Genomic DNA, 15,761 nt, shown 5'->3' with positions numbered 1-15,761 from the left:
AACTATATCCCATGTGCCATGGAGAAACTAATCCCACATGCCACTATATTCCACATGCTACTATATCCCTCATGCCACGGAGCAACTAAGCTTGAGTGTCACAACTAAGCATCTATTCAGCCAAAAATAAATTTCAGAAAAAGAGACAGAGAGAAAAGTGCATCCAATGGACTTCTAAGGCATCATGCTAGTGAAATGAGTCAGAAAAAGATAAAAATAGATGATGTCACTTATAGGTGGAATTTCAAAATTCAACAAACTTACACACTACTACATATAAAATAGGCAAATGATAAGGACCTACTGTAAGGCAGAGGGAATTATACTCAGTATCTTGTATTAACTTAGAAAAGAATCTGAAAAAGAATATATAGATATAGTCATATAAATATATGACTGAATCACTTTGCTGTATACTTGAAATTAGCACAAGATTGTAAATTAACTATATTTCAGTTAAACAAGAACAAACAAAAATATAGCAAACTAGCAAATACAGCAAACAAGAAGCTGACTGACAGATATAGAGAACCAGTGGTTACCAGTAGGGAGGGGAAAGTGGGCAGGGGCAAGATAGAGACAGGGATTAAGAAAGGCAAACTACTATGTATCAAATAAGCCTACAAGGATATATTGTACAACACAGGGAATATAACCCATATTTTATGATGACTATGATGGAATATAACCTTTAAAAATCACTACATTGTATACCTACAAGTCATATAACACTGAGCAGCAACTATATTTCCGTTTTAAAAAGGTATATCCAAGAGAGGTTGCCCACAATTGAACACTGATACTCCTCTCAGTTGCTTAAAAAGTATTTCTTTATTAAATGTGCTCCACAGATATCTTTTCTGCATTTATAAGCTGAGTACTGTGCTAGATTCTTGGGACAAAACTATGAATAAGACGGATATAGAACTCACTGTCATGGAGTTTGTAGGCTACTTGCAGGAGAGAAAGGAAACAGGGAAAACAAAGGATAAAATGTTTCAAACATGAAAAGAATAAAAGACTAAGGAAGAAGAGGGGGAGATGGTTTTAGATAGAGCGGTCAGAGAAGGTCTCTATAATGAAGCGACATTTAAGTTTAGGATGAGAGAGAGCTCCCCTCAGAAAGGTTGGAACAGGAGTTGGGGCTGACTCTAGGCAAAAACCTACTAACAAGCGAATCAGGCTAAAGAATAACTGTAAGAGTTGAAAATCTTTTTTTTTTTTAAACAAAAGAACCAGTAGAATGAGGAAAACATGACTGAGTTCTCCCAACAGTCAGGCACTGACTGATCCATGTGTCTGTGTCATTTCAGTCCTAGGAGGTCAGTTTATCATTCAGCCTGGATGATCGGATTAGAGAGCTGGCACTGTCAACATCAGGGGCTGTGCTGAGAGCACTTCATTGATAGTGTTGCCCTGTGAGTCTACTCCTGTCCTAGTCTCTCCTCTTTCCTGAGAATTTCCACCATGAGAAACACTGAGAAGTTGTCAGAATCTCCGTGTTTAGTCAGAATTATTTCTCTTGAAACAGGCAGAAATCCAACTCTAATTTATCACATTATGTTGTGTGGGGGGATAGATTTAGTCATTCATGTAACCGAGAAGAACAGGGATAGATTAGGAAAGACTGAACTGAAGGCCTCATATAAACACTGTTTCCTCCCTCTTTCTGCTTTTCTTTGCTTTGACTCCACTTTCAGGCCACACCCTCCAGCATCTCTAGTTTGTGTTGTCTTTTCAATTAGCAATTCCAGCAGGGAATGAGGGCTTCTTTAACCTTCGCTTCCGGGTCACATGCCCATGTCTGACCCCATTGCAGGTCTGGGATTTGGGAGGTGCTGACGGGCAGGTCTGGGTTACAGACCCAGACCTGGAACTGAGGATGCAGAGACAGAGGTGGGGGAAGGGTGACAGCTTCTTACAGACAAATCTACAGTTCTTTGATCAGTTTAGCTATTTTCACTTTAACTCTCAAGAAAGATTCTTATTGACTGTTTTCCTATGCGACCACAACTGCAATGGGAATTGGGGAGAGTTCCCCATCTGGGGACTGTATAACTTTCAGCTCCCACTTGCTAATGTAGTTCAGTGGTGTGGAGTTCTGCTGCACTCTAAACATTGACCTGAGGGGCTCAGTCTTTAAGGAAAGATTTTAGGGCTGATTCACCTTTCAGTCTTCAGCCTAATGGCTGCTATCGTGACCTCTGCCTGGGGGCAATTTGAATCAATGAACTGGGGATAAAGAAGACTAAAGATAGGCCTCTTGAACCCAGGCTGTGTTCTAGCGTATAGCTCCTTTAATTAGGGTGACCTGTTTTAGAGCTGTCACTCCAGTGTAATTATTAATAGCACCCCTACTCACACTCAAAATTGCTCCATTTGGATGACAAATTATATAGTCACCCTACTTAAAATGGGGTTATTTCTTCCCTTTCTTAAACAGGAATGGCATAGCAGGAGGAGTCTGAGATAGACTCTGCAAATAGTCTTTCCATTATCAGGGGTTTGTTTTTGCTTTTTAATCTTCAAGCCTTTGCTGTCACTCTGGAAGGAGCAGAGAATTTCATTTTTCCTATCGGGCATGGCTCAATACATCTGATTCTTGACCATTTAAGTTTCCTGGCAAGAGGCAGAAAGAGCATCTTTTAGCCAGACTGTAATTTCTTCCTCATTGCTTTTACATAGGCCCAGGTTCAATATCAGCATGTCTGTTTCTTTCAGTTCAGTTCAGTTCAGTTCAGTCGTTCAGTCATGTCCGACTCTTTGCAACCCCATGAATTGCTGCACGCCAGGCCTCCCTGTTCATCACCATCCCCGGAGTTCACTCAGACTCAAGTCCATCGAGTCAGTGATGCCATCCAGCCATCTCATCCTCTGTTGTCCCCTTCTCCTCCTGCCCCCAATCCCTCCCAGCCTCAGAGTCTTTTCCAATGAGTCAACTCTTTGCATGAGGTGGCCAAAGTACTGGAGCTTCAGCTTTAGCATCAGTCCTTCCAAAGAAATCCCAGGGCTGATCTCCTTCAGAATGGACTGGTTGGATCTCCTTGCAGTCCAAGTGACTCTCAAGAGTCTTCTCCAACACCACAGTTCAAAAGCACCAATTCTTCAGTGCTCAGTTTTCTTCACAGTCCAACTCTCACATCCATACATGACTACTGGGAAAACAATAGTCTTGATTAGACGGACCTTTGTTGGCAAAGTAATGTCTCTGCTTTTCAATATGCTATCTAGGTTGGTCATAATTTTCCTTCCAAGGAGTAAGCGTCTTTTAATTTCATGGCTGCAGTCACCATCTGCAGTGATTTTGGAGCACAAGAAAATAAAGTCTGATACTGTTTCCCCATCTATTTGCCATGAAGTGATGGGACCAAATGCCATGATCTTAGTTTTCTGAATGCTGAGCTTTAAGCCAACTTTTTCACTCTCCTCTTTCACTTTCATCAAGAGGCTTTTGAGTTCCTCTTCACTTTCTGCCTTAAGGGTGGTGTCATCTGCATATCTGAGGTTATTGATATTTCTCCCGGCAATCTTGATTCCAGCTTGTGCTTCTTCCAGTCCAGCGTTTCTCATGATGTACTCTGCATATAAGTTAAATAAGCAGGGTAACAATATACAGCCTTGATGTACTCCTTTTCCTATTTGGAACCAGTCTGTTGTTCCGTGTCCAGTTCTAATTGTTGCTTCCTGACCTGCATATAGGTTTCTCAAGAGGCAGGTCAGGTGGTCTGGTATTCCCATCTCTTGAAGAATTTTCCAGAGTTTGTTGTGATCCACACAGTCAAAGGCTTTGGCATAATCAATAAAGCAGAAATAGATGTTTTTCTGGAACTCTCTTGCTTTTTCCATGATCCAGCAGATGTTGGCAATTTGATCTCTGGTTCCTCTGCCTTTTCTAAAACCAGCTTGAACATCAGGGAGTTCACGGTTCACGTATTGCTGAAGTCTGGCTTGGAGAATTTTGAGCATTACTTTACTAACATGTGAGATGAGTGCAATTGTGTGGTAGTTTGAGAATTCTTTGCCATTGCCTTTCTTTGGGATTGGAATGAAACCTGACCTATTCCAGTCCTGTGGCCACTGCTGAGTTTTCCAAATTTGCTGGCATATTGAATGAAGCACTTTCACAGCATCATCTTTTACGATTTGAAACAGCTTAACTGAAATTCCATCACCTCCACTAGCTTTGTTTGTAGTGATGCTTTCTAAGGCCCTCTTGACTTCACATTCCAAGATGTCTGGCTCTAGATGAGTGATCACATCATCATGATTATCTGGGTCATGAAGATCTTTTTTTTACAGTTCTTCCGTGTATTCTTGCCACCTCTTCTTAATATCTTCTGCTTCTGTTAGGTCCAGACCATTTCTGTCCTTTATTGAGCCCATCTTTGCATGAAATGTTCCCTTGGTATCTCTAATTTTCTTGAAGAGATCTCTAGTCTTTTCCATTGTGTTGTTTTCCTCTATTTCTTTGCATTGATTGCTGAAGAAGGCTTTCTTATCTCTTCTTGCTATTCTTTGGAACTCTGCATTCAGATGCTTATATCTTTCCTTTTCTCCTTTGCTTTTGCCTCTCTTCTTTTCACAGCTATTTGTAAGGCCTCCCCAGACAGCCATTTTGCTTTTTTTTCCATGGGGATGTTCTTGATCCCTGTTTCCTGTACAATGTCACAAACCTCCGTCCATAGTTCATCAGGCACTCTATCTATCAGATCTAGACTCTTAAATTTATTCCTGACTTCCACTGTATAATCATAAGCGATTCGATTTAGGTCATACCTGAATGCTCTAGTGGTTTTCCCTTCTTTCTTCAATTTAAGTCTGAATTTGGCAATAATCACACTAGGACCACGGCCTTGTCTAACTCAATGAAACCAAGTGATGCCTGCGGGGCCACCCAAGATGGGCAGGTCATGGTGGAGAGGCCTGACAGAATGTGGTCCACTGGAGAAAGGAATGGCAAGCCACTTCAGTATTCTTGCCTTGAGAACCCCATGAACAATATGAAAAGGCAAAATGATAGGATACCAAAAGAGGAACTCCCCAGGTCATTAGGTGCCCAATATGCTACTGGAGATCAGTGGAGAAATAACTCCAGAAAGAATGAAGGGATGGAGCCAAAGCAAAAACAATACCCAGTTGTTGATGTGACTGGTGATAGAAGCAAGGTCTGATGCTGTAAAGAGCAATATTGCATAGGAACCTGGAATGTCAGGTCCATGAATCAAGGCAAATTGGAAGTGGTCAAACAAGAGATGGCAAGGGTGAACGTCGGCATTCTAGGAATCAGCGGACTAAAATGGACTGGAATGGGTGAATTTAACTCAGATGACCATTATATCTACTACTGCGGGCAGGAATCCCTCAGAAGAAATGGAGTAGCCATCATGGTCAACAAAAGAGTCCGAAATGCAATACTTGGATGCAATCTCAAAATGACAGAATGATCTCTGTTCGTCTCCAAGGCAAACCATTCACTATCATAGTTATCCAAGTCTATGCCCCAACCAGTAACGCTGAAGAAACTGAAGTTGAAGGATTTTATGAAGACCTAAAAGATCTTTTAGAACTAACACCCAAAAAAGATGTCCTTTTCACTACAGAGGACTGGAATGCAAAAGTAGGAAGTCAAGAAACACCTGGAGTAACATGCAAATTTGTCCTTGGAATGCGGAATGAAGCAGGGCAAAGACTAATAGAGTTTTGCCAAGAAAATGCACTGGTCTGTTTCTTTAGAACATTTATAGAAACTACAGGGAGCCCAAACCTTTGAAAACCCTGACATATGTCAATCAAGACCGCTAAAACTCCACTCTTACAATGCTGGGGTCTGAGACCTTTCACTCAATTTTTTGATTACCATATCACAAGTACTTCCAATTTTCCAGCCCCATACAGAGGGGTCCTTTCTACTGTCACCCTTCCTCAACTTAGCCAATTGCACATTTAAGAATCTGCATCACAATACCGCATGACCAGCTAGCCCTATAGAACTCTTGGCCTGAGACAGGACTTAACTCAAAATAACGTAAGCCCAAAGAGAATGTTTTGGTTCATAAAACTAACTAAAAAGTCTAGGAGTATTTTGGCTTCAGGCATAATCAACAATAGCATAAGGATTTGCTTGTGATAGTATTCCGCCCCCCATACACATCTTTTCTTAGTTCTGCTTCTTCCGTTAGCTTATCTCTTGCACAGCAACAGAATAGATTCATTGGCACATGTTGATCTTGTATCCACCATGATCTGCCACTCTCTAACCCACAACAACTAAGGACTGAGAATGGAATTATTTTCCCAAAGTTCCTGTTATCAAAAAAGGGAGATGGATGCTCTCAAGGGTAAGAAAAACAATAGTTGTCCACCTTATACTTGAAAGCTTAAAAAATGTAGGTGCAATTTCCCATTTTGAAAGGTGAGGATGAAAATAGTTATCTAGTCTGTGTCAAAGTAAAGTTAAAAAAAAAAAAAGCAAGGGTAAAATATTTGCTTACTTTACTAATAAAATAATACCCAAACCCACAGTCGTAAAAGCTTAGATTTTTCTGAAGTTGCTGAGTGCTTTTGGAACTTGTCATCAAGTTGGAGAACTTGACATCCATCTTCTAACAGCTGGGGAGCCCTTCTTTCCCCCCTTTATCCGATTATCTATTACCTTCCCCTGAGGACAAGGAGTGTGGGGGAGCGCCGATGACGAGGGAGAAAGGAATGTCATTTCTGTCTGGTCTCAGACTCTGCATATTTTTGCTGGGAATGTGCAGTTTATTAATCGCAACCTCAATATCTTCAGCAATGATCCGTAACAGGAATTAGTTAATTCAACAAGTATTTGTTGACTGCCTAATTCTTTACCCTTTCTCTCTTCTCTGTCTTCACCCTCTGTCTGTCTCCAAGTCCTTTCCCATCAGCATTTAAACATCCCCAAGGAGCTCTCATGTTAAAAACCAAATAAAACTCCTACAAACAGAGAATGCTCCTTAGATCCTACTTCCTTCCCAGCTACCCCCACCCCCTACACAACCACATTTCACACACTAAGCATCCTGATGTACTATCTGCATTTTCCTGTCTCCCATTCCCTCTTCTGGTCACTCTTGTCCTACTCCTGTTCTCACTGGAACGAAAGAGTTTATGTAAAGGGCACCACTTTTGGGGAACACAGACATCTTCGTTAAATACCGCGCGGTAATTGTCTGTGTGATGTTAAGTAGAGTGAACTTCTTGAGGGTAAGACTCGAGGGCATGCATGCTCAGTGGATCAGTTGTGTCCAACTCTTTTTGATGCTATGGACTGCAGCCCACCAGGCTCCTCTGTCCATGGAATATTCCAGGCAAGAGTACTAGAGTTGCATGTCATTTCCAACTCCAGGGGATCTTCCTGATCCAGGGATCAAATCTGCATCTCCTGCATTGGCACTTGAAGCCAGAGGGTAAGACATAGCTTGCAGTTGTTACTCAGTAGGTATCCTGTTAAATGTTATCATTTGTCTACTCTAGGCATAGTGACTAGTAAGAGTTAAACTGATCTTTGTTAAAGTAATGAATTAACTTGGGTTGGCAAAATAAAATGGGGAGCAGGTTTGATATGGGATACAGATAGTGAAGTTTCAGGTACCATGAGCTGAAGTTAGAGATGTAGAAGGAGGAGAGGGTACCATATTAGAAGCATCGCAGAAAACAGCTTCAACCAAGGCCTGGTAGATAATGTTAAATGCTTCAAGCGGGTATATCATTTTTTTTTTTCCCCCAAGCTGAACCCTAGAAAAGGTCGACAGATTTGCCAAACCATCATCACCAATATATCTTTTGGGAGAGGGGCACGCTTTCACTGGAATGTTACCAGACTGCAAACCGTTAAGGAATAGTAATTTGTAGGGAATGGAAAATTCGAGGATCACAGCACCGTTCATTTAGGTGGATAATGGACACAGTGCCATGCAACAGGAGCTCCTGGAAGGGAAGCAAGCATATCTTCATGCTTCGCATCAGTTCTACACCTTAAATTAATCCAGCCCATTCCATGCCTGTGGCCAGTCATGTAATCTCTAAGTGGCCCTTCCTTGATTTTCCCAAGAGGTTCCTGGGAACTACATAGGAATTTGTGGAGGATGTTACAGACCCTTGATAGTCTGAAAGCAGTTTCTCTGTTGTAGGCAACCTCCTCCTTCCCTAACCCCTTCACAGGCTCTACAGTGGCCACCACGACCGTTTTGTAGAACCCAGGAAACCGAATCCTAAAAGGTGAAAGGAAAAGATAAGCAGAGAGCCCAGCAAGTTCCTCATTCAAGAGCACATGGGTTTTTACGTGTCTTAGAGTTAATTCATGTAGTTTGTTTTTAATCTCTTAGTTGAATTACTTTTCTTGAAAAGATGCCTGGGACAAGGCCAACATCGCAGGGAGGAATGCCACTGGGTCAGGATCTGGGAACAATCAGCTCTTCTGGTTTTAAGGATGAAGCGCCAAGATCTTAAGGAATCTGAATTCCTGGTGAGCAGTCAACTTCGTTCATTCGCCCCCAGCAGCATTCCGGTGACTTAAAACAGAAAAAAGAAAATCTATTTTAAAAAACCCAGTTGACCTAAAGCGAACCCATCCCCAACGTCTTCATTTCTAAAAAAAAAAGGGCCTCTCGCATCGCAGTTCCCCGGCACACAGCGACAGATCAGTGGCAGGACTCTACTCGGGACTAGGGCGCCCGGCGCCCACCCGAGCCGCAGGCTAGGCGCGAGCCCAGGGTCCGACCCTCCCGCCGCTCCCTTCTCGGGAGCGCTTCGGGGAAGGCGGGAGCGCCTCTCCTCCGGGCCCGGGGTCCTAGTCCGGCCGGGGCTGCCTCCCGGGCGCCCGCTGCCGTGGTGGCAGGAAGTCCCCGGGAACTACAAATCGAGGCATGCTGGGAACATTCCCCTGCTCCTCCCAGGAAATGTCCTTTGTCCAGCCCTACAGGAAGCCCCAGTGAGGAGTCAGCCGGGCCACCAGCCAGTCTGCCAGCCAGCCCGCGGCCGCTGCACCCGCCGCCGCCGCCGCCGCAGCAGCAGCACAAGGGCAGTCGCGCCGCGGCGCGGGGCTTGGGCCCGGGCGCGCGGTGCCCTCGCCCCTTGCCGCGCCCGCCGCCGCGCAGGTAGGAGCGTGGCTGCGGCTGGGCTCCCACGCCGCCCGGGGATGGGGCTGATCAGGACCCGACCGGACTGCTGCGGGGATGGGGCGTGCGCCCCGGAGCGGATGGCCGTACCGCTGGGCGAACTTGTACCGTTGTCTGTTCCCGCGGGGCGCAGGGGCCCCGGGACTGTGGGCGCAGGGTGGGGGTGTACTTACGGCCCCCCAAGCCGGGACCGAGCTCCTTTCGGGGTCTGTGGCGAGGGGCGGGGAGAATGAGGCTAAGTAGCGAGCGAGGAGGCAGCGTTTGGAGAGGCAGTCAGACCGTCCCGCCGACCACCGAAGGGGGCATCCGAGACCCTCGGAAAAAAACGAAGCCCAGGGAGGAGCTTGGGAGGCAAGGAGAAGGTGAAGGGCTTTGTGTGCAGCTGCGGACGGGGACCGACTGCACCCCCCTCGCCGTGTCTCCCCGCGCCCCCAGCCCCACTTGGGGCTATGGACAGTGGGGATGGGAGACTCCGAGGAGGGCCAGCGGGTCATCTCGGGTCCTTGTGAAACGTGTACTCCCTTTTCCTCTCAGCTGCATTCTAACCTGACTCGGAGTAGCGGCTTGGGCTGCCATCAGACTGGACAAATGGCACAATGGGGATGAGAGGGTAGATGGGGCAGCAGCAGCTCGCCGTCCTGGGAGTGGTCGCCGCCGTTTAGCTCCGGTAGGCTTTGCACCCTGAAACGCCCACGTCGCCAGTGTGGCCAGGCTGGTACCGTCACCCAGGGAGAATGCCGAGACGGAGGACTGTCAGTGGAGGCACCGTGTGAAGCGTGATGGGAGGAGAGGACGAGTAAGAGGTTGAGGGGGAGAGTCAGCGCCAACAGAGTCAGCTGAGTGTACCTGATGGTCACGTTTCGAGAATCGGATGGCTACTTCCTCTGGGACTTTCCGATTTTCCTTTTTCCTAACCGCCCCGTCCCTACCCCAAATAATGAATCACCCACCCTTTGCTACGTGAGCTGGATTCAATCTGGTGGTGTTTATCTTTGCTCTGATAGCTGGCCTGTTTGTCCTTTACCTGTGGGTTGACTTGAATACTCTGCATCCCCGATGGCGTTATCCTCCCCTCGTGGGATTCAGGGTGTGGTGAAGGCGGTTGGATAATGGCTACTGTAATGGATGAGTGGGAAACTTTGAACACAGCCCAGGTGTTACTGCTGTGTACCTGAACTCCCTCGCTTAAGCAGCCCGTTTCTCCTTTCTACCCCCACCCTCGCCCCCTACTTCTGTTTAGTTTACTGCTCTACAAGTATTTTTACCCTCTGAGCCACCAGGAAAGCCCAAGAATACAGCAGTGGGTAGCCTATCCCTTTTCCAGCAGATCTTCCTGACCCAGGAATTGAACCGGGGTCTCCTGCATTTCCGTTGACTTTACCTGCTCAGCTACCAGGAAAGCCTTCTCTTAAGCCAACATAGGGATATTATTTAATGTGGCGTATGTTTTAAGAGTCAAATGAATCTTTAAAGATGGTATTTGGGTGGTAAGGCAGGGATACCCAAGGCTCTTGATGATGTAGGCACAGAGCCCTGTCTCCTATATAAATAGCTTGTGGGGAAAAACAAACCCTTCCCACTGGCTTCTCTGGAAGAGATGAGACATCTGGAGTGACTTAAGAATGGAGGGGGGAAAAACCCAGTTGTTGAGGCTGAAGACATGAGGATGGCGAAATAAAGAGAACACGCTCTGTGAATTTAGAAGATTTTCAATTGGAGCATATTGGCTGTGTGTGTGTGTGTGTGTGTGTGTGTGTGTGTGTGTGTGTTGGAGGTTATTGCTGGGGGAAATTTGATATTCAAAGTTTAACTGGGCCCCAAGAAGAATATGATGATACCATAGTGAACAAAGGTCATAAATGGGAAGTCAGGCTACCTTTTACAGAAAGGGGAACATAGATGGCCTTCAAAAATGACTGGGATTAAGGGAATGAATGGAAAGAAATCCGGTTGAGAAGCACTGGTGATGGAACTGAATTGGCCTGGGAAGGGTGACCTCGCCGAAGGTTGCATGACTAAGGATGATGGAGTTGCATCACATTTCCTCTCCTTCCCCTCAAAGCTCTTTGGATTTCCTCTGAAGCTACACATTTGCCCAATTTCTCATGTCTAGTTAAGGCAAGGAGAAAGGGTAAAAGCTGGTTAAAGATGATAAAGCAAGAAAGATCTTGCCTGTTCATGTAGAGTGAGAAAAAACAAAACAAAACCCGGCAATGTCATTAAGAGGTCTGGAGCCTGATCCTGTGTTAATGCCATTTGGGCTTTTCCTTTGATCTGTGCTCCTACTTCTTTTTTTCTTTTTCTTCATTCTGCACAGCTCCCCCGCCCCCTGCCCTGCCCCACCTCTTTCCTAACAGGTTTCTTAGTACATAGTATGTAGTGTTAATGTAATCAGAAAGGTAACTCCAGAGTTTGGCATTCAAAACCCTTAACAATTCAGTGCTTACCTACCTCTGTTCTCCACTGGATCTGGGCCACTCATATTACCTATCCATTCTGGCAGCAAACAGCTCCCTAAGTCTGAGATGCAGCATTCTTCCACCTGTGTGTTTCCATCAAGTTGAACTCCATGCCTGTTGGGCATCCCTGCCCTGCCCTGATTATTGTCTCCAAATTCTAGCCCAGCTGGTGCAGAAGTCTTACAGAAGTCTTCCTAGACCTCCCAGTCAGAATCCATCTTATCCCCATTGTACTCTGCATCCTCTGAAGGATACCCATCTCTGGTCTGCCTTGTGATAGGTCAATGTTCTCCTTCTCTCCTTCAAAATGTAAATCCCTGAGGGCAACGGCTCTGCACCCTATACTTTAAACCTAACAAGTGCACAGAGGATGCTATTTGAAAAACATGACTAAATGAAGTAATGAGTGAAAGAACTGAAAAAAATACATACGTCTTAATTTATCTCTTTGTGTGAAAAGGATGAAGTCTTTTTACAGACCTATAAGGATTCACTGCAGATGTGACTCTAAAGCATCTAGCCTTTTTCGTTTTGTTCTTGCATTTGGAGACCCTAAATGGATCTGTTACAGAGTCTAGTACAAAGACACTCATTAAGAGTTGTTGAATAGGGTCTTAGCTAGCCTAAATTTTAAAACTCTATAGGCAGGATATAGAATGGATTAATCCTAAGGGGATAACCAATGACTTTTGCCATGTTCTTGGAGGTGATATTTTCTTCTCAGTTGTGAAAGTTCATTGTGCTTTCTAGAAAGTAGCGCTACAAAGATCATCCTGCTGTTTGCAACTAAGCCAATGACTCCCATCACGTCACTTTGACTTTTATAGCCCAAGCAGTCTACTAGGATTAAAATGTGGCATATAGAAGTTCAAGACAGATCAGACTTTCAAACATTCTGTAAAGACATTGCAGTTTTGTAGTTGCTCATTTATCTCTAACTGGAAAGCTTTTAATGCTTTTTTTTTTAATGTGATGACAAGAGTTACTGTTTAAACGTTTAAACGTTTACTATTGAACGTTTAAAATGTATCAACTATTGTTGCTTAGTTGCTAAGTCATATCTGACTCTTTGTGACCCCATGGACTGCAGTCTGCCAGGCTCCTCTGTCCGTGGGATTTCCCAGACATGAATCCTGGAGTGGGCATTTATGATAGATTTCTAAGGGATCTATCTGACCCAGGGATTGAACCCACATCTCCTGCTTGGCAGGTGGATTCTTTACCACTGAGCCACCTGTTTTTTATGCTTTTTTTTTTTTTTAAATGTGATGAAGGAATTACTGTTTATTGGACATCTATGTATTAGCTATTCCTCTAAAGAATTTCTATGCATTGTCTTAATCGGATGATTTACATATTATAATCATCTCTGTTCTAAAAAGGAGGAAACTGGGTCTCAGAGAGAAATTAGGGATCTTGCTTGGAGTCCCAGATGCTGGAGATAGACTGGAATTTAGGTCTGTTTTCGAAACGGGTGTGTCTTTGTTTTCCCTGGGAGAAAACTGGTGGATCTGTGTTCTTCCTCTGAGGTTCTTCACTTTACAGATTTCCTTCCTGGAATATTGTTGGGCTTCTAAATGCATCCTAATGGATCTCCTGTGAGAGGCTTGGGTTTTTCATACATTCGTTATTTTTATACCCTCATAATCCCGTGGCCATCATTTGGAAAGACCAGGTTCAGAATCCATAATAAGACCTTTGGGCAGAGAACTGTTTCCCTGGAATTCTTTCCCCTTTTCTCACAGCCTATTATCTGAATTCTTTCTGTCTTCCCTCCAAGGCAAGTCTCACCCTTTGCCCCTTCTGTAGCCTTTCTTGACCACTCCAGGCTACATTCAGGCTCTCCTCTAACCTTCGGCATTGCCTGAAATACCTGAGGCTCAGTGTCTTCTTGATGAGTGTAGACTTGAATGAGCCCCCACCGTGTGCTGGAACATTTGCCTATTCTCTGGACTGCATGTCCAGAACACACTCCAGCATATGGTGGACTTTCAGGAATTGTGAGTTGGTAATGAACTGGAAATGACTCAAAATGCAAAAGTGTAGGCATGAAACATTATTTGCATGTTGCCAGTTTGTAAGAGAGATCAGAGGGTCATTTTCTTAGTTATTATAATTTTCATCCTTTTCACCAGACTGCCTGAAAAATTAAGCACCCTCTGGAAATAAATGAGAGCAGATCTGGGTATTGCTCAGTTGTATGAGCTTGAGCAGTGCTAAACGATGATGGTGTTTTATTGATGTTGGGTAGATGGGCCTCCCTGGTGGCTCAGCTGGTAAAGAATCTGCCCGCAATGTGGGAGACCTGAGTTCAATCGCTGGGTTGGGAAGATCCCCTGGAGACGGGAATGGCTACCCACTTCAATATTCTGGCCTGAAGAATTCCATGGACTGCAGTCCATGAGGTCGCAAAGAGTCAGACCCGACTGAGGGACTTTCACTTCACAGCCTGGGTGGGGTCACAGGTTCAGTAACTTCCCCCTTGCTGTCATGCACACCTTCTGCCGTATCTCCTCGGAGAGGCCTTTATGGTGCACATCAGAGAAAATTGGAAGGGTTTCCCTGCTGCTGCAGATATGTGGGGGTGGGAGGGTGGAAAAAGGGCTGGAATGAGGAAGGAAGATAGTTCCTTCTATTTTTACCTCTGAGAAGAGTAGCATGATTTGTATGGGGTATGGAATTGGGTTTTATTGTATCATGTATTAATGGGAATGTTAAAAAGATCAGCAGCTGCTCCTCTGTGGGTGAAGAGGCTTTGCCACAAGATGGCTTTGCCTTCTCCTGAGGCTGACTGTGCCTCCTTTTCCCTGACCTCAAGGCCCCACAGTGCTGTGGACGCCTTGGTACAAACACAGTGTGTGTGGGTTCTTAAAAGCACATCAGTCATTTTAAATGAGGATAGGGCAGTTCTTGGGCTTCCCAGGTGGTGCTAGTGGTAAAGAACTCACCTGCTAATGCAGGAGACTAGAGACTCGGGTTCAGTCCCTGAGTCAGGGAGCTCCCCTGGAGGTGGGTATGGCAACCCACTCCAGTAGTCTTGGCCGGAGAATCCCATGGACAGAGGAGTCTGGCCAGCTACAGTCCACAGGGTCACAAGGAGTCACTGAAGCAGCTTTGCATGGACACAGTTCTTGGGGTCCCTGCACTTGTTCAGCAAGTCATGCACAATACACCCAGAGGCTGGCAACAGTGTTCCAGTCAGATGTGTGGAGCACCACCTGCAGGTCTCTAGTTTCCCCTTCCTGCAGTGTATGTCAAGTCGGGGTCATGTGCACACAGCTCTAATTTGCTAAAATGTGTGTAAAGGGGAAAAGAGCCTACATTCATTCAGAGAGGCATTTGAAATATATTTTCTCCCCAGAACTTTGTCAGCATCTTATCCAGACTTACAAAACAAGAACCATTCTTTCTGGGTTTTATTAATAAGAATCGTATCACTTTGGTCTCAGTGTCCTGCCTATTCGGGAGGTTAGCTCATCTCTGATGCTTGATCATGCTTAAACACGGCACTCTGGGAAGAACACCTTTCCAGTTATTCAACTTTTTCCAACAGGTAAGAACCTTGGTGAATTTCAAAGAATCTCTTAAGGGGAAAAAAAAATCCCTCATGCCGGTATTGACAATGATTTCTGGTAGCAGTAAGTAGTTTTGAAAGCAGTGGGTTTTAGAAAGTATTTCATCTGAATGTAATCTCCACAAGGCAGAACTTAGTGTAACGGGTAGCACATGGTACATGTTAAAAAAAAAAAAATTGCTGAACGAATCGATGTATTATACTTTAAAACATTTCACTTTGATGCTTTCCTAGTATGATGGCACTGCCAATTTTTTATAAAGAGATATGGTAAAGGGTGTAGCTTATGTGTGATATTAGATGGGGAAAGGACCTTTTATATGTACATATAAATTTTTTTTTAAATGGATTTTATTTTTAAAATTTTAAAAATTATTTTAAAAACATTTGGCTGCATTGGATCTTAGCTACAGCAAGCAGCATCTTTGCTGTGCCAGGTGAGATCTTTCCTTGGGGTGCACAGACTCTCTAGTTGTGTCTTGTGGGATCCAGAGTGCTTGAGCTTCAGTAGTTGTGGCAGCCAGGTGTAGCTGCTCCGTGGCATGTGGGATCTTAGCTCCCCGACCACGGACTAAAGCTGTGACCCCTGTA

General features: G+C 44.7%; 1 protein-coding gene across 1 annotated transcript in view; it reads left to right on the top strand.

The window, feature by feature from the left end:
* The first annotated feature begins 8,976 nt into the window (after positions 1 to 8,976).
* Positions 8,977 to 15,761, top strand: part of ZNF697 (zinc finger protein 697) — a 33,895-nt gene continuing 27,110 nt past the window's right edge. Inside the window, exon 1 of the mRNA XM_027973684.2 lies at positions 8,977 to 9,116. The gene's annotated coding sequence lies outside the window, so the exon portion shown is untranslated. The remainder of the gene's footprint in view (positions 9,117 to 15,761) is intronic.

This window comes from Ovis aries, chromosome 1 (assembly GCF_016772045.2).
Source record: "Ovis aries strain OAR_USU_Benz2616 breed Rambouillet chromosome 1, ARS-UI_Ramb_v3.0, whole genome shotgun sequence".
Classification (NCBI taxonomy): domain Eukaryota; kingdom Metazoa; phylum Chordata; class Mammalia; order Artiodactyla; family Bovidae; genus Ovis; species Ovis aries.
This window is presented reverse-complemented; position numbering and strand designations above follow the sequence as displayed.